At 38.8% G+C, this 20,484-nt stretch overlaps 1 pseudogene; it reads right to left on the reverse strand.

Moving 5' to 3' along the window:
* Positions 1–2,577: 2,577 nt before the first annotated feature.
* LOC114707467 lies at positions 2,578–2,669 on the reverse strand (annotated as a pseudogene).
* Positions 2,670–20,484: the final 17,815 nt, after the last annotated feature.

Raw genomic sequence — 20,484 nt, forward strand, 5'->3', positions numbered from 1 at the left:
ACCAAATAAATTATACCAGAAAAGAAATTCCATGTTCCAAATAATAGTCAAAACACAAAATACACAGAAAAAAGAAAGAATATTGAAAGCCTCAAAGAAAAAGGCCAAGTAACATATAAATGCAGACCTATTAGAATTACACCCAAGTTTTCAGTGGAGACTCTAAAAGGCAGGAAGTCCTGGACAGATATCCTGCAGACTCTAACAGAACACAGATATCAGCCCAGATTACTATACCCAGCAAAACCTTCAATCGCCATAGATGGGAAAAACAAGATATTTCATGACAAAGTCAATTTTAAACAATACCAGTCCACAAATCCAACCCTATAGAAGGTGCTAGAAAGAAAACTCCAACACAAGGAGGTTTACACTACCCAAGAGAATACAGGCAATAAATAATCTTACAATAGCAAAACCCTAAGAAGAGAAACACACACACACACACACACACACACACACACACACACACACACACACACATTCACACATACACACTCTCTACTACCACCACCATACTAACAGGAAGTAACAGTCATTGTTCATTGATATCTCTTAACATCAATGGTCTCAACTCTTCAATAAAAAGACACAGACTAACAGAATAGATGCAAAAAAAAAAAAAAGATCTACCATTCTGCTGCATCCAAGAAACACATCCTAACATCAAAGATAAACATTTCCTCAGAGTAAATAGTTGAAATAAGATTTTCTAAGAAAATGAACCTAAGAAACAAGCTGCTATAGCCATTCTAATATCTAACAAAATGGACTTCAAACCAAAGTTCATCAAAAGAGACAGTGAAGGATATTTCATATTAATTACAGGAAAAGTCCATCAAGAAGATTTTTCAATTCTTAACATCTATGCACCAAACCCAAGGGCACCCACGTTTACAAAGGAAACTCTACTAAAGCCTAAATCACACATCAATTCTCACATGTTGATAGTAGGAGACCTCACCGATGGACACATTATCCCAACAAAAACTAAACAGAGAAATAATGAACCTAACAAACATTATGAACCAAATAGACCTAACAGATATTTATAGAACATTTCACCCAAATACAAAAGTATACACTTTTTTCTCAGAATCTCATGGAATTCTCCAAAATTGGCCACATAGTCACAGTGCAAATCACAACAGATACAAGAAAACTGAAATAACCCCTTGTATCCTATCAGACCACCATGGATTAAGACTGTCTACTAACAACAAGAGAAACTCTACAAACTCATAGAAACTGAACAACTCTGAATGACCACTGTGTCAAGGAAGAAATAAAGATAGAAATTAAGGACTTCTTAGAATTCAGTGAAAATGAATGCATAACATACCCAAACTTATAGGACACAATGAAAGTGGTGCTAGAGGGAAAGTTCATAATACTAAGTGCTTTTATAAATAAATTGGAGAGATCTCATACTAGTGACTTAATAGCACACCTGAATGTTCTAGTAGTAAACACACACAAGAGGAATAGATGGCAGCAAATAATCAAACTAAGGGCTGAAATTAATGAAGTAGAAATAAAGGAAACAAAACAAAGAATAAATGAACCAAAGAATTGGTTCTTTGAGAAAATCAACAAAATAGATAAACCCTTATCCAAACTAACTAAAAGGCAGAAGGAGAATATCCAAACTAACAATATCAGAAAGGAAAAGGGTACATAACAGCAGACACCAAGGAAATCCAAAGAATCATTAGGTCATACTTCAAAAACCTGTACTCTACAAAATTGGAAAAATAAATGGACAAATTTCCTGATAGATAATTTAAATCAAGATTAGATAAACAATTTAAATAAACCTATAACACCTAAGGAAACAGAAATAGTCATTAAAACTCTCCCAAAGCCTCCTGCCCCCCAAAAAAGAAAGAAAAAGAGAAAAAGAAAAACAATAGAAAAGAAAATAGCTCAGAGCCAGATGACTTTAACACAGAATCTATCGGATTTTCAAAGAAGAGCTAATACCAATACTCCTTAATAATCTTCCCAGGGGCCCAAAAGAAGCTACTAACAGTGTGAATTATTTTCAGGAAAAGAATCCAAGTACACCATGCTCTTTGTCTGTCTACTTTATTCCTCTGGGATAAAGTCCTTTCTATACAGGTTCAGTCTGTTCTCAAGCCTAGCTCCTTTCTTGCCTGATTTCTCTCTACCTTTATCTACTGTCTCCTCTAAGTTCTATCTTAATTCTCTCATTTTAGTTCTGACCCACCTTGGTCTTTCTCACCTCTTTCTTACCCACCTTGTTCTGCCCCATCTGGCTCTTCCTTATCTTCTGTCTCATTCTTCTAGTTCTCCAGTCCAAATCCTCAAAAATCCTCTCTAAGTCTCTAAGGTTTACAGTTACATACCTATGCAATAGCAAGGCTCTAGCTAAAGCAAGGTCACCAGGCTTGAATTCTTACAGGGTCATAAAGGCAGACAAGAGTTTTCCTCAGGCAGTAACCATCAGTCTTTTACAACCCCAAAAGGGAGTGGTAAGGGAGGAGGTCAACTGAGTGCTAAAATCAGTTAATATATCAGAAAAAGGGAATTTATGTGCTCAAACTACATTCCTAGAAGTGGTTAGGTAAAAATGTTATGAGTCTTTAATGTTAGTAAGGCTGTATAAGATACTACACTTGATCTTAGCCAAAAGGCCGAGAAGTGATGTAAGGCTGTATAAGAAAGGAGGGTCTCAGCTTAAATTGTATAAGAAATAAAGCTATCCACCTCACCTAAGAGACAGGTGTTGTTTCCATAAGGGTGTTACCTTAGTTCAGGAGATCATTTGGCCTTGGATGCTTGATAGTATTTTAGATAAATACACTCTAAGGAGTTCTTGGAAGCACACATAGCATACAAGAAAAATCATTGTAGGAACCAGATAATATATATACAAAAGCTACAATATCACAAAGACTTCTTAAGCCATGGCTTGACCTTTGGAAAAGTCCTTGACCTTTCCAAGTAGTAGCTTTTGTGATAGAAGCTGGATTCCATTACATTTTCCTGCAACTTGCAGCAAAATTATTCCACAAAATAGAAACAGAGGGAACATTGTCAAATTCTATGAAGCCACAGTCACCCTGACACCCAAACCACACAAAGACTCAACAAAGAGAATCACAGACCAATTTCCCTCATGAACATTGATGCAAAAACACTCAATATAATACTGGCAAGCCAAATCCAATAACATATCAAAAAGATCATCCACCATGATTGAGTAGGCTTCATCCCAGAAGTTCAACACACAAAAATCTGTCAATTTAATCCACCATATAAACAAACTAAAAGAGAAAAAATTCACATGATTATTTCATTATATGCTGAAGAAAACCTTTGACAAAATCCAACACCTCTTCATATAAAAGTTTTGGAGAGATCATAGATACAAGAAACATATATAAACATAATAAAGGCAATTTATAGTAAGCTTATAGCCAACATCAAATTAAATGGAGAGAAACTCAAAAGCAATTCCACTAAAATCAGGAACAAGACAAGACTGTTGACTCTTTTTGTACCTACTCTATGTAGTACTTGAAGTTCTAGCTAGAGCAATAAGACAACTAAGGAGATCAAGGGAATACAAATTGGAAAGGAAGAAGTCAATGTATCTTTATTTTCAGATGGTTTGATACTATACACAAGCAACCCTGAAATTCTACCTGGGAATTCATACAGCTGATGAACACCTCCAGCAAATAGGCTGGATACAAGATTAACTAAAAAAAAAAAAAAAAAAAAAAAAAAAAAAAAAAAAAAAAAAAAAAAAAAAAAAAAAAATCAGTAGCCCTCCTGTACACAAACGACAAACTCAAGGGTTATCTTTTGCCTGCATTTGGGACACTTTTCCTCATACTGTGTTGCCTTGTTCAGCCTTAGTATGAGGGGAGGTGCCTAGTCTTGCACCTTGATATGCCATGGTTGGTTGATATTCATAGGAGGCCATTCCATTCATTCTGGAATGAAACTGAGAAGAAGTAGAGGGGAGTCAGCAGAGGGAAGGTTGTGGGAAAGACTTGGAGGTGAGGATGGAGGGTAAACTGCAGTTCTGGGATGCAGACAGGACCCTCCTATGTAATCTGGAGTCCTTGAAGAAATTTCTCCCATATGTATTTTAGTCTTATCATAAATATTATAATGTTTGTTGTCTTGCACAGTGACTCACCATCTTCCAGTGGCTAATCAATGAATAAGATCAAGGACAATTATTTTCCATATCAATAACATATTCATCTACATGATAGCTGAAACCTTACATGCTTACTAGTTTGAATATTTCTGTAGAGATCATGATAAAACAATATATTTATAACAGGAGAAATTAAATTTAAATGCTTAGCAATGTTATTCTTGCCTTATTCAATCCACTTAGGTATCCATGTGGTGGCAGAAAGGTGTTGGCAGTGTTTTGAATGTTCTTATTCATTTACATATATGGTGGACAGCTGAAATAGTCAAGTAGGTGTTTTGTTGCCTCAACTGTATAATTTGGGAAGAAGTTGGTGTGATACCTCAGTAAAACCTCCCACTCTATCCCCTACAGACAAAGAGAAGCTTAAACCAGGATTCCTAAGTATAGATAAAAACTTAGACCCCTTTTCCCCAGGTGGCTGTATCTGCTACAGGGACTTTGGAAAACACAGTCAGGATATTCAACCAAAAGACTAAAAAGGGAGGCAGGTTAAAATAAATTATATGGTCTGTGCCTTTAAGAACTAGCCTCACAAAGAAAGGGGAGCACTCCTTCCAACCTCCCTGCTGTGAGTGAGAGATTTGGAAGAGCCTCCCTGGAGGCTTGTATACTTAGACAACACCTTACTTTTGCATTCTGTACCTAAAGTCTCCAGTGGCAGCTTTGGGGATTGTGATCTATGCACAAGACCCTCACTCTATTGTCTCAAAAAGGGGGCTTTAGACAAAGATATCTCAATATAGATAGACCCAGGCCAGTTTCAAGTCCCCAGAAATGATGGCGCCAGCCCCAGGAACAAAAGAACAGAGTCAGGATGTCTGATGGTAACCAATTAACCACGAGATGCCCCTCTCTGGAGATAACATGACCAGACCCCAGAGAGGAGTTGTAAAACTCCTGACAGGGCAAGCAGATAAGCTAGAATAAGATAAAGTCCAGGCCCAGGAAAAACTGGACCAATCAAGGATGGACCCGTACTAACCACCTCCCCTCTAAGAAATTTTATGGGTTTTGCCTATAAAAATTAACTTCCCCAAGAAAGAGGAACTCTTCTCTGCCTCACTTGAGATGGCTTGAGATGAATTCCCTGTCATGACTTGTAACAGATAAACCTTGCTTTTGCATTCTGGTATGCTCGTCCTTGGTGGTCTCTCTGGGGGTTACGATCTGGGCACAACAGTTGGCAGTTTTAACTTGGGATAGCCTCTCTGTGGTTCTATAACTTTACAAAGCTGGATGTGGGGTGCAGCCAATTGCCTCTGTAATTCATGCATTGATGTCAAGGCAAGCAAGTGCATGACTGAGATTTGGAACCATAGAGAGATGCCTTTAGGATATTTGTATATAGAAAAAATTTTTCCTTCACTGTTGTCTTTGTTACTGCCATTCCTAAAAGGGAGTGTCCATATATTCAACATACATATAACCCATAGACACTTTGGATGGCTCAAAATCAAGACAGCATTCCTAGGATTTAAAATTTAACAACTCTCAGTTTTGTGTTGCAGATAGTTATCAGATCAGAAGGCACTCTGGGCTCTCAACACTCTTTTACAACAGTTAAACAACAATAGCTTTTAACAACAATAGGCTTTTTGTCCCCCCATGACCTCATCTCAGAGACCTTGGAGACTGACCAGGATTCTTCTCACCATTCTCTGCTTTTAATCCCTCACCTGTATGGGCCACATCCACCCTCTTTGCAGAAGGCATTTGTCTTGTTTCAATGACATATTTCTCACAGGATTTGATTCTAAAGCATCCCATATAGAATTTTTTTCTCCAGTTTGGTCTAACATTTACCCTTCCAGCAAGCACCACAGCCTCATTTGTGTTGGTCTGAATTAATTCTGTAATTATTTTCTTATTTTTTGTCTCAAATCTTGGTGCCCCTTTCATTACTTGTGCTGTTTCATGATGATATAAAATATTGAAATTGTATAGAGAAAAATAATAAAAGGAAATTCTTACTCATGACATGACAATCCATTTGGAATTCACAGAGAGTAATTCTGGGAGATAGCTGCATTATCACCTTCAGGCATTGTGTGCATAGTCATACTCTGATTCTTCAGTCCCTATTCTTTCCATGACATCGTTATTCTTTGTCCCTATCTCTTCTGTTTTCCCAACTGCTTGAGCACATTAAAGTTACAGAATAAAGAAAAGGAAAGAAATGCTATAGAGGCAACAGTTTGAATGTCAATGGCCCTCATGAGCACTGGTAATATACCCATTCTGACCGCATTTAAATTGGAGACTAGGTATGGCTTCTGGTGGCTAATCTTTCTGTGTCAGTAGACAAGGAGTCCTGAATGAAAAAACAAGATTTCCAGCATCTGATTATCTTTTTAGTCCTGAATTTGAAAGGACAAATTCTTTTTACTTAACCAGAGTGGAGGCCAGAGCACCTCATGTTTCAAATGTTGAGAAATGTTTTAATAAGGAATTAAATTTGATAACAGCATACAGGTTTTAAGGATGGGAGAGTAGCTATAAACTTGGTTTAAAACTTAGCTAAATTCAATTACTCAGAAGAGATTTAATGATAGAGGGCTGAAAAATTAATATATTCACAGAGAATAATGGGAATTAACGAGTTTGGCTCAAAAACACATTCTTCAGGAAAAACAATCTTGCATCCATCCTCTTATATATGCTTTCCCAAGTTGTATCACCTGAGTCCATTATTTTAAATTATGGAAGTCTTAATGGTTGTTCAAATGATGCAGATTAGGAAATTCAAGCAAGGAAACCTAGTGTCTAGGGATAAAGAGAAAAGACTGACTTGATCCATTCTACCCCAGAGTACAAAAGTGAGGTGGGTGGGAGGGATGTCTCAGAGAGATTCCATTATTACTGTTTCTGACTGATACCAAATTCACAGTGATACAAACTTCTCCCACTTAATTTAGTTCAATTTATGGTTGAACGAGTCTCTCTCTCTCTCTCTCTCTCTCTCTCTCTCTCTCTCTCTCTCTCTCTCTCTCTCTCTTTCTCTTTCTCTCTCTCTCTGTGTGTGTGTGTGCATGAATGGATGTAGATTATTACAGAATGTTGGTTTCATCTTGTAAAATAATTACATGTTCATTTGATGGTTGTCCTGAGCATTTACAACAAAAGATAGCCAGAGAACCATGCAACAGAGCAGATGTGCCGGAAAAATGGTCTATATTCTTCCTCCCAGCTACAGAAGACAGCAGCTCTCCTCTATCTCCACCCAGTGCCTGGGAATTTCTTTCTCTTGTTGATGACACCACCTAATATGACCCCAACGCCAGTGGTGCTCTACTTGTCTTTGTCAGTGCTGAATGTATGTACCCTTTAGGTATGTGCCTGTTGAATTCAGTTTAAATCAGTTAAGGTAAGAACAGACATTTTGTAATGATGTATAAAAGAGATACAAAAGAAAAAGAAAACGACCTGATTTTCCTGTTATAGTTCCTTTTGACTGGGAATAAATCATTGACTTCCCTTGTATTTTTTGAGATGATTTTCCCTTTTCTCAGACAAGACTTAAGATGAATGATGTGCAGGTGATACACAATAGATTTTAGAAAACGGCCGTGATAGAAGAACATAGGAAAATTGTGGAAGGAAAGGGTACAATTCTTCTGCTAACCCATTCCTATAGTCTCTCAAAATATTTAGCAAAAGCAGTGTTACAAAAAGTCAGATCACTACAATTCCACACGAGGTGGAATACGGACACACACAACAGCAGCAACAACAACAATAGTAATCAATGCCACACACGGAACACTAAATATTAAAAAGATAAGCAAGTAGGAAACAGTCACGTCTCATTTTATCTCAGATAAAACTGAAGCACTTTCTAAGATACCTGGCTGTTCCATCTGTCATAGTGCAAACATTTCTTATGCCAGTCTCATTAAAAAATTAAAGCCCGGCATGGTGGTGCCTGACTTTAATCCCAGCACCCAGGAAGCAGAAGCAGGCAGATCTCTGTGAGATTGAGGCCATTCTGGTCTACAGATGGAGTTCCAGGACAGCCAGGGCTACACAGAGAAACCCTGTCTTGAAAAACAAAACTAAATAAATAAATAAATAAATAAATAAATAAATAAACAAACAAACAAGCAAGCAAATTATCAAAGGAATTAATGTCTAGATAATGCTTACATCTCTGCCATATTATAAAAAATTGAAGTGGTAGAGAAATACTTCAATATTCTCAAAATGCTGCATAAACAACAGAGATCTGACACACTTCATGCTGGCCATTTCCACCTGAGGAGAAATTACTCTATTAAGCATTGTTTATCATCACATAAAAAAGTTGCCTTCTAAAACACTTTTCATTAATAATTTATTGGTTTCCAATGATTTATTAAGAGGGATTTTTAAAGATTGAATTTGGAAATTATCATGGAAAATACATATAATCTCTAAATCATCTACTGAATCTAGAGATGAGTAAATAATCTTACAATTTAGGTTATAAAAAATAGCATAATTAGGAAGGAGGGCAAAACCAGACATATGCCTTCCCTAACTACTACATATTCAAAATGTGAAAGGCTAGGAGCTCCACAAACAGACCAAGCTATACAACTGTCACACACATGCAGAGGGCCTACCTTAATTAATCTACTACAGGCCTAATGAAAAATATTAAATGCATGAAAAAATAAATAATATGTTAACAAAATAAAAGATAAGTGACATGTCTTAGTTTGAAATCTGAAAGTGCTTCAAGCATATTTTCTACAGAAAATATGTTATTAGGTTCCTAACCAGATTAAATATCATAGAAAATTAAAAGAGGAGGACAATGTCAAGACTTAGTGAAAAACTTTAGAAAACAAGAAAAATGTTCTGAGAAAATAGGTGTAATACACACAGAGAAGTATATACAGAGACACAATCAGCAGTTCAAACAATAAGTTATTTGTCACAGTTGTGATATAAAACATATTAAAGTGTGTTTCTATAACTTGTTCTGATCAGTCTCCAAGATCTTCAGGAAAAATATGTAAAATAGTACAGAAAATCATAAGGTTCAAATAACTAAATTTAAATTTTGTGAAAAAAAACTTAGTCTATTGAGTGTTTAAAAAGTAAGGACTTGGCAGGATGCTGGGGAGATACTCAGTGATTAAAAACACTGGCTATTCTTTCTGAGGACCCAGACTTGGTTCCCAGCACTTACATATGAAAATTCACAAACACTTATAACTCCAGTTCTAGGGGGATCTGATACCCTCCTCTGAACTCCTTGGGCACATGTATGCATGTGGTGCACATACAGATAAGCAAGTACGAATATACAACTAAAATACAAATAAATCTTTTTTATTTTTATTTTTAAAGTAAGACTGTGGGTATGCCTCAGTGTTAGAACATTGTCTACAATGTCAGGGTTTGATCTGCATCTCCAGGAAAAACAGTAAGTAAGACCTTTTTGCAGATAAAAAAAAAAAGAGAAAGCTAATTCCTGGATGGGTCTCCATATTTTCAACATAGTTTTTTTTTTAACTGTTTGAATTATGTAAAGTATAGAGAAACCTGAAGTCCAATTACTGTATATGAGTGCCAAGCCAGCATTTGTGTGTGGTTACAGTATAGACATACTTTTAAGTTAAACAACAAAACAGTTTTTTCACCACCCTGTTTCTTACTTACTAATACAATGCATATAAAGGGACATAAGAAAGGGATGCAAAACCTGATTAACCTGCAAACTAGATTAGAAAAAAAAAAAAAAGAAGAATTACCTTTGAAAATAAAAAGAGTGAAAAGGAAAGCTACTGGTTAAAAATCTTATTCATGGAAATTTATGGGAGCCAATCTGAAAAAGCACAGTTCTGTGGAAAGGGGGGAAATTATGTAGACAACAAAAAATATGTATTTTTGCCAGGAGTAAGAGGTGTGGGAAGCAGGGTAAGAAGAATATTTGGACTACAGAACACACTGTGGGTGGTGAATCCACTCTGTGTGAAGTAGGATGATGAATGCGTTTGCATTTGTTAGAATCTGGGCAACTGTGGCTCTGAGGGAAGGCTAGACTGTAGACGCCATTGTATCAATGTTGGTTCATCAACAGCACCAGCTGTATCATACTGAAGACATTAATAGCAAAAAAGCTGGGGTGAGGATGATGAGTCCATCTAGGAGCAGTTTTTACAGCCCCCTAGACATTAACAGGCCCCCAGACTTTAGCACAACTAGAAAACAGCATGTAGGCAGCACCACCTCCCAAAATGAGAACAAAGACCTACTCCATCAAAGTCCATAATTCTGGGAAGGTCTCTAAATGTACTAACTTTTCTTTTTGACTTCTGTTGTTCTGCTTCTGACTAACTGTTCTTGCTAACTGAGGTGTGTGAACCCAGGATATGATTTTTGGACTTATCAACCTGATAACATCTTGGGACTGCACTCACTCAGGTCCTGAACAGCTGTGTAGTTGCTGACTGGCTAACAAAGACTTTCTATTGTTTTAAACCCATGTCTAAGGACTCTTCTCTGGTTGATAACCTCATAACATTTCTGAAGGTCCCAGTGAGATTCCTAAAGACCAGACCTTGAGACATCAGGGGTCTTGGAGCCTCTTGGAGTGAGGAAGAGTGTAGTAGTCAAGAGACTTCTGGGGGTGGGCAACATGATATGTTTCAGGGCCCCAAGACTCCATTTGATCAATCAGTCTGTCACCTCTGGAGATAAGTCTGATTAAGGTGCCTTCTGTTTAGAACACAAAGGAAAGTTAGGACTGTCATGGCCACTGGTCCAGTGTCTGGGATCCATAGGAGATGGCACCAGACTTCCCTTGTCTGTTCAGGTTGTATGGTTGTCTTTACTATGTGTCTCTGTGTTTAATTCTGTCAGATCTGGAAAACAGATCTAAAATGGAAAGGAGAGTGATACATCCTAGGACTATGGCTGCTACTCAGGAAGATTTCCTTTCTGTCAGGATCACAGGCTCTGTCAGGCTGCCTTTTTTGTGTGGAGTCCTTTCCTGCCCCCCACAGTTCTGGTAGCCACTTTCAGCGCAGCTGCTGATGTTGCTATGGTGATGCTGGTGCTAACAGTGGGTGCTGGGCTGCCCTGGCCCAAAGGGAGTTTTGTATATGAGAGCAAAAATCTCCAGACCTGCAAAATTTATTGGTTCTTTTTTGGAGTTGGGTGGTCCAGTGATGATTTTTACTATCTAGAACACAGTGACTGGCCCAATCAATTTCCCTGTGTTGATCAGTGCCTTTCTCTGGTGTGAGATTCACCCGCTTTTCTCTCTCTCTCTCTCTCTCTCTCTCTCTCTCTCTCTCTCTCTCTCTCTCTCTCTCTCTCTCTCTCTCTCTCTCTCTCTCACACACACACACACACACACACACACACACAGAGTTTAAGACCTGTGCCCTCTTGATGGGGATCTGGATTCTTTTGGCTAGGCCAGGTGGCTCAGAGAAACTCAAATCCCCTGTCTATTATCTTAGCCACAATGAGGAAATTGATCTCCCCAGGTCTGTGCCCAGACTGACTGTGCCCTGAGCACTGACTTCAGGCTTTAAGTGCTTTGTGGCTGGTTTTTCACTTCTGCTTATGTTCCTGAGGTCCTGGTCCCCTTCCTTGTGTGGAGGTGAGGAGGAATCCAAACTGTTATCCAGGACCCAGCTCTCTAAGCAGAGTGTGCACAGGGAGGAGAAAATTGTTCCCTGAGCTGCTTGCTCCCTCCACCCCTTCCTAGCTCTCTGCTCTAAGCAGCTGCATTGCATCTGGGGAAGGAGGAGGCAGCCCCACCCCTACCCTGTTCAGACCCAGAGAAGAGAGGAAGTTCTGCTTCCTCTTTCATGGTTTATGTCACCTTTTCAACCAATGACCTGCATACTTTTAAAATTAAACACCTACCATTCTCTGAAAAGAATGGAAAAGCTGCTTCTGGGCCAGGCAGGGGGGATTGCTGCCTGACAGTGTAACCCAGATAGAATTTTCCTTTCTGTCCAACACTGACCAAGATAAGAAGGCTTTGGACAATTTTTACCAATCCCTTCCTATTTTTTAAAAGAAAGATTAAAGACATGTGGTAGAAAATAATGCTTTTGTTATGTAGTTGGTCCCAGATATTAGAAAAAATCTTCAAAAATTAGAAGGTTTGAGATTATAAATACATCTCAAGTATTGGAGATTGCTCAAAAGGATTACAGTAAACACACACACACACACACACACACACACACACACACACACACACACACGATAAAGGAAATTCCAGAGGGGGAAGAAGGAAGGAAACTGTCCTGTAAAGGGGGTTCTAGCCCAGGCATTGTCACCTTGGAAGAAGCCAGTGGCCTGTCTGTCCAAGTTGATCACACTTCCACTGGATGGATGGCTTTTTTGCAGGCATTGCCACTACAGCCGTATTAGTAAAATAAGCTGACAAACTGTCTCTGGGCCAAGAACTGTTCCTAACCACCCCTACCATGTAGTAGCCCTCCTGAGGGGGAAACTAGAGAGATGGATGTACAACACGCAAATAATGCAGTTCTATAAATCTTCAGCCATCAGCCCAGCTAGCTTGCTTCTAGATGACAACCCAACAAAGCCTCTCCAAGACACCAGCCATGTTAGGGTCATCAGATTCTACAAACCAGATAGGCGCAGTCAGGGTCCCCCAGTGTTCACTCTGAAGGGAGAGGTCCTGGCTTCTCTGGCTTTAGCCTGCAGGAGATTACAGCTCAGCTCATCCAAGTAGGCACTGACAATGAGGGAGCACTACTGGCCACAGTGAAAGATGGACTTAGATCCCATCTCAGGCAGGTCCCTGGCCCCAGCTACTGCTGTCTCTTCAGTTGTGTCTGCTGCAACCTCCACTCTGGTCAGAGGTTGGCAGACCAGGAGCTTCCACCCACTCTCCACACTTTCTGAAAGTGACTGATGTGGTTTGGCCTGACCTAACAGATGTCCCATTAAGAGAAGAGAAAGAGGTACTGTATGCTGATTAGGACAGTTTTGTTCAAGATGAAATCAGGTGTGCCAGGGCCACAGTTGTCACCTTAGATAAGACAGTATGGTTGCAGTCCCTCAGTCCCTTATCCTTTCATCCCCTTTGCACCCTCAAACTCCCCAGTCTCTAAGACCCTTTGCCCCTCAGTCCCTCAGCTGCTCAACCCATCAAGAGAAGAATACTAGCACAAAGAGCTGAATTATTGGTGTTAACCCACACACTTCAAAGGAGTTCTCTAACCCCTAGGCCACAGGGGCACATTCTGTGCCCCTACCTCCCAGCCAAAGCCCCAAAGAATGGACAACAGATTCTTTCCCCACCTTACTCACCAAACCAACCATCCCCTGTGGTACCAGTGACCACCAGAGCCATAAACCCACCCTGCACCAATTGGGAATAGCTGTTCCGCGAGACAGAATCCATCAGTGCTGATTGGACTAAGAGCTGCTCCCTAGACACAGAGTCCATCAGCACTGATTAGACCAAAAGCCCTGATTAGAGCAAGAGCTCCCATTGGACCAAGAGTATCAATCAGACCAAGAGAGGCTCCCTTAGACACAGACACTGCTTGCACTTAGTGGAGGAAGAGATGGGTAGACACCAGTGCAAAAATATCATCAACAACATATATACCAATATGGTACCATCAGAATCTAGTGGTTCTACATCAGCAAGACCTGAATATCCCAACTCAAAAGAAGCAGAACAAATTGACCTTAAAAATAACTTTAAGAAGATGATAGAGGACTTTAAAGAGGAAATGAATTCCCCTAAGGAAACCAAGGGGAAAACAAACAAAAAATTGGAAGAAATCAATAAATCCCTTTAAAAAAGCCAGGAAAAAGCAATTAAACAGGTGAAGGAAACAGTTCAAGTTTTAAAAACTGAAATAGAGGCAATAAAAAAGACACAAGCTGAGGGAATGCTGGAAATGGAAAATCTGAGTAAACAAACAGGAACTATAGATGCAACTATAACCGACAAAATGCAAGAAATAGAAGAAAGAATCTCAGGCATTGAAGATACAATAGAGGAAATAGATTTGTCAGTCAAAGAAACCACTAAAGCCAACAAAGTCATAACACAAAACATCCAGGAAATTTGGGATACCAAGAAAAGACCAACCTAAGAATAATAGGGATAAAAGAAGGAGAAGAATACCAACTCAAAGACACAGAAATATATTCAACAAAATCATAGAAGAAAACTTTTCCAACCTAAAGAAGGAAATACCTATGAAAACACAAGAAGTTTACCGAACACCAAATAGACTAGACCACCCAAGAAAGCCCCCTTGCCACATAAAAATCAAATCACTAAACATACAGAATAAAGAAAAAAATATTAAGAGGTACAAAGGAAAAAGGCCAAGTAACATATAAAGGCAGACCCATCAGAATAACACCTGACTTCTCAATGGAGACTCTGAAAACCCGAAGGTCCTGGACAGATGTTATGCAGATACTAGAGACCATGGATGCCAACCCAGACTATTATAAACAGCAAAACTCTCAATTACCATAGACAGAGTAAACAAAATATTCCATGACAAAACCAGATTTAAACAATACCTATCCACAAATCCAGCCGTACAGAAAGCACTAGAAGGAAAATACAACTTAAGAAAGTTAGATACACCTATTGAAACACAGGCAATAGATAATCCCACACCAACAAATACCAAAGAAGGGAAACATACAACACTATCACCAAAATATAACAGGAATTAACTATCACTGGTCATTAATATTTATGGTCTCAATTCACCTATAAAAAGACACAGGCTAACAGAATGGATATGAAAACAGGATCCATCCTTCTACTGCATACAAGAAACACACCTCAACTTCAAAGACAGACACTACCTCAGAGTAAAAGTCTGGGAAATGACTTTCCAATCAAATTGACTCAAGAAGCAAACTGGTGTAGCTATCCTAATATCAAACAAAATAGACTTCAAACTAAAATCAATCAAAAGAGACCAAGATGGACATTACATATTCATCACAGGAAAAATTCACCAAGATGAAGTCTCAATTGTGAAAATTTATGCCCCAAAGAAGATGAACATTTACCTCTGAGGAGGCCAATCTAGATGTCACAATATTGGTGAAATTATTGTTATATTCATGCCTTTGTGTAGTAAACTTTCAATTACAATGCCATTTATTTGTATATTTAGCTTTGGTCTTTGATCAGTTATGGATGTTTGCCAAAATACTTGTTTTATGGTCTCTCCTAAAAATTTTGTTTTATCTACTGAAGCTGTTCTGTCATCCAGGCAGTATGGCTTTTAACAACAGGTATTAAGTCTTTTAATTGCACTGCGAATGAGTTTTCCCTATGCTGACAGGGAATGATTGAACCAAATTTGATGTTGGGGCCTGGAAGAGGCCCCTTAAGGCATTTCCTAACGGGAAAGGTTTACCTTGCCTATCCCTTGTTCATCTGCATTCATTAGTTCAGTGCCCATCTTCACCACACCTTATGCTGAGGCCTTCTGTTTGAATTATCTCTAGAAAAAAAACATTGTTTATTGGAACATCTTGCCTACAACGCCTTCTTAAATGACCTTGTTTACCACAATTAAAACATCTGACCTTTTGATATTTCTTGAAACTTTTAGATATCACTTCTCCTCTCTAAGTATCATCATAAGTATGAGATCCAGAGTGGCATGTGTTCTAGAAAGCCTGACTAGCTCAGTTGGTAGAGCATGAGATCCTTAATCTCAGGGTTGTGGATTTGGGCTCCACGTTGGATAACACATAATGCATTTACCTTAATTGTTCTAGTATTACTAAAAAGTCAGGAGTCAGATATTGGGATAAACCCCCCATAAATCCACAGAACAGGAACAATCCACTGACCCTACTCTCCACATTTTGTCAATCAAAGAGCCCGAGTAAATTTTCTAAGCCTTATCCTTATTCCTATGTCTCTCTATCCTAATCCGAGTCCTTCAAGAGCTACATGGCTTACTCTAGACAGCCAAACCTGAACTCAGCCCTCTGATTCACGTTTAACTTTATTGGCACTCTCAGAGTGACAATTGGAACAAATCTCCTGCAACAATGTACCTCCTCCATCTATATAATCCTCTTTAGAGTTGCTCACACTGTTGTAAGATTATTCTTTTCACTGCTGAATACATTTGTTCATCCACTCCCTTATTGATAGAAGTTCTAGAAGTTTCCATTTAGAGACTTTCATGAATAAAGCTACTCTGAGCATTGGCATTTATTTTGTGTGGGATGTGTGTGTGTGTGTGTGTGTGTGTGTGTGTGTATGTGTGGTGTGTATGTACATGTGTGGTATGTGTGTACATGGGTGCTTACATTTGCTCTTTTGATTACTTTCCTTAGAATCTGTGTCTTTGTTTGGTTTCCTATGGCACCAGAGAGCTGAACCTTGAACAGACATGGAAGAGTTAGCAACAAGTGTTCAAGTGTTTTCAGGGAAACTGCTTGAGGTTCACAGTTTCATTAATAAAAGAATTCAAAATTGGCTTATAAAGAAAATCAAAGATGAGATTATAAGATAAAACAGTACCCATATTTGTACTTGTTTTTTCTCTTTTGTCTCTTGGTCTTTTGGCTCTTTGGGGGCCCACCACCTAGCTCCCAAATAAATACATGAAGACTTAATTCTTTTTTATGGATGCCCAGACTTAGTTTGGCTTGTTTTTTTTTATCTTATAAAGAAAATTTTTATTCATTTTACATACCAATCAAAGATCCTCCTCTTCCCTCCTTCCTCCCCTCCAGCCTCTCCCTCCCAACCCACCCCCCATTCCTCTTACAAGAAGGTAAGGCTTCCCGTGGGGAGGTACATTTAGTAAAGGCAAGCCCAAGCCCCTCCCCCTACCTCAAGGCTGTGTGAGGTGTCCCATCATAGGTAGTAGGCTCCAAAAGGCCTGCTCATGCACCAGAGATGGATTCTGATCCTACTGCCAGGGGGCCTCTTAAGCAATCAAGCTATACAACTGTCTCGCTATGCAGTCCCATGCAGGCTCCACAGCTATTGATCCAAATTTCATGAGTTTCCACTAGTTTGGTTTGGTTATCTCTGCAGGTTTCCCCATCATGATCTTGTTGCCCTTACTCATAGCATCCTTCTTCTCTCTCTTCGACTGGACTCTTGGAACTAGGCCTGGAGTTTGGCTGTGGATCTCTGCATCTGCTTCCATCTGTTAATGGAGAGAGGCTCTATGATACCAGTTAGGATATTCATCAATCTGATGACTAGGGTAAGCTAGTTAAGTTCATGCACTGTCTCTACTATTTCTAGTAGTCTAAGCTGGAGTCATCCTTAGGGATTCCTGGGAACTTCCCTAGCACCCAGTTTCTCCCTATCCCCATGATGTCTCCCTCTATCATGGTATCTCTTTCATTGCTCTCTCACTCCATTCCTGTTCCAGCTCGATCATCCTGTTCCCTTATGTCCTCATCCCCCATCCCCTACTCTCCATTGCCCAACCCTCATCCCCAGTTTACTCATGGAGATCTTGTCTATTTCCCCTTCCTGGGGCAATCCATGCATCTTTCTTTGGGTCCTCCTTGTTAACTAGCTTCTCTGAAGCTGTAGGTTGTAGTCTGGTTATCCTTTGCTTTACATCAGTTCATTTATATGGTATATTACATTGAGTGATTTTTGTATGTTGAACCATCCTTGTATTTCTAGGATGAAGCCTACTTGACCATGGTGGATAATTTTTTGATGCGTTCTTGCATTTGCTTTGCCAATATTTTATTGAATATTTTTGCATCAATGTTCATGAGGGAGATTGGTCTGTAATTCTCATTCTTTGTTGCATCTTTGTGTGGTTTGGGTATCAGAGTAACTGTAGCCTTATAAAAGGTGTTTGGTAATGTTCCTTCTGTTTCTATTGTGTGGAACAACCTGAAGAGTATTGGTATTAGCTCTTCTTTGAAAATCTGGTAGAATTCTGCACTGATACCATCTGGTCCTGGGCTTTTTGTTGTTGTTGTTGTTGTTGTTGGAACTGTTTCTATTTCCTTAGGGGTTATTGGTCTATTTAAATAGTTTATCTGGGGCCGGAGAGATGGCTCAGTGGTTAAGAGCACCGACTGCTCTTCCAGAGGTCCTGAATTCAATTCCCAGCAACCACATGGTGGATCACAGCCACCTGTAATGAGATCTGGTGCCCTCTTCTGGCCTGCAGGGACACATGCAGGCAGAATACTGTGTACATAATAAATTAATAAATCCTTAAAAAAATAGTTTATCTGGTCTTGATTTAACTTTGGCATGTGGTACCTATGCAGAAAATTGCACATTTCTTTAAGATTTTCCAGTTTTGTAGAGTACAGGTTTTTAAAGTATAACCCCATGATTCTCTGGATTTCCTCATTGTCTATTGTTATGTCTCCCTATTCATTTCCGATTTTGTTAATTTGGATTCTCTCTCTCTGCCTTTTGGTTAATTTAGATAAGAGCTTGTCTATCTTGTTGATTTTCTCAAAGAACCAACCCTTTGTTTCATTGATTCTTTGTATTGTTTTCTTTGTTTCTATTTCATTGATTTCAGCTCTCAATTTGAGTATTTCCTGGCATCTATTCCTCCTACATGACTTTCCTTCTTTTTTGTTTAGAGCTTTTAGGTATGCTGTTAAGTGACTAGTGTGAAATTTATCCAACTTCTTTATGTGGGCATTTAGTGCTATGAATTTTCCTTTTAGCACTGCTTTCATGGTGTCCCATAAGTTTGGGTGTGTTGTACATTCACTTTCATTGAATTCTAGGAAATCTTTAATTTCTTTCTTTATTTCTTCCTTGACCCATTTGTGATTCAGTTGATTATTATTCACTTTCCATGAGATTGTAGGCTTTCTATAATTTTTGTTGTTATTGAAATCTAGCTTTAAGCCATGGTGGTCTGATAGAATACAGGAGGTTATTCCATTTTTTTTTTTTTTTTTATCTGTTGAGATTTGTTTTGTGATCAAGCATGTGGTCAATTTTAGAGAAGGTTCCATGGGGTGCTGAGAAGAAGTTATGTTCTTTTGTGTTAGGGTGGAATGTTCTGTAGCTATCTATTAAGTCCATTTGAGTCATAACATCTGTTAGGTCCCTTATTTCTCTGTTAAGTTTCAATCTGGCAGATCTGTCCATTGGTGAGAGTGGGGTGTTGAAGTCTCCCACTACTCATGTGTGGGGTTTGATTGTGATTTAAGTTCTAGTAATGTTTCTTTTACATGTGTGGGTGCCCTTGTATTTGGGGCATAAATATTCAGAATTGAGACTTCATCTTGGTGGATCTTTCCTGTGATGAGTATGTAGTGTCCTTCCCAATTTCTTTTGATTGATTTTAGTTTGAAGTCTATTTTGTTAGATATTAGGCTAGCTACACCAGCTTGCTTCTTAAGTCCATTTGATTGGAAAGTCTTTTCTTTCCCAGCCTTTTACTCTGAGGTAATGTCTGTCTTTGCAGTTGAGGTATGTTTCTTGTATGCAGCAGAAAGATGGATCCTGATTTTATATCCATTCTGTTAGCCTGTGTCTTTTTATAGGTGAATTGAGTCCATTGATATTAAGGGATATTAGTGACCAGTGATTGTTAATTCTTGTTATCTTTTGGTGGTAAATCTCTTCTTTGGGATTTACTGCTGTGATGTTATCTATTGCCTGTGTTTTTGTGGGTGCATGTGACTTCCTTAGGTTGGAATTTTCCTTCTAGTGTTTTCTGTAGGGCTGGATTTCTGGATAGGTATTGTTTAAATCTGGTTTTTTCTTGGAATGTCTTAATCACTCCGTTCATGGTGACTGAAAGTTTTGCTGGGTGTATTAGTCTAGGCTGGCATCCATAGTCTCTTAGTGTCTACATTACATCTGTCCAAGACCTTCTGGATTTCAAAGTCTCCATTGAGAAATCGGGTGTTATTCTGACGGGTCTGCCTTTATAGGTGACTTGGCCTCTTTCCTTTGCTACTCTTAATATGCTTTCTTTATTCTGTATGTTTAGTGGTTTAATTATTATGTGGCAAGGGAACTTTTGGGTGGGTTAGTCTATTTGGTGTTTTATAAGTTTCTTGTTATCTTCATAGGTATTTTTTTCTTTAAGTTGGGAAAGTTCTCTACCATGATTTTGTTGAATATATTTTCTGTGCCTTTGAGGTTTGGCCTTTTCATAGTGTCCCAGATTTCCTGGACATTTTGTGTTATGACTTTTTTGGCTTTGGTGTTTTCTTTGACTGATGAATCTATTTCCTCTATTGTATCCTCTACACCAGAGATCCTCTCTTCCATCTCTTGTATCCTGTTGGTTATGCTTGCATCTTGAGTTCCTGTTCACTTGCTC

The sequence above is a fragment of the Peromyscus leucopus genome, chromosome 16_21, assembly GCF_004664715.2.
Source record: "Peromyscus leucopus breed LL Stock chromosome 16_21, UCI_PerLeu_2.1, whole genome shotgun sequence".
In the NCBI taxonomy this organism is placed as follows: domain Eukaryota; kingdom Metazoa; phylum Chordata; class Mammalia; order Rodentia; family Cricetidae; genus Peromyscus; species Peromyscus leucopus.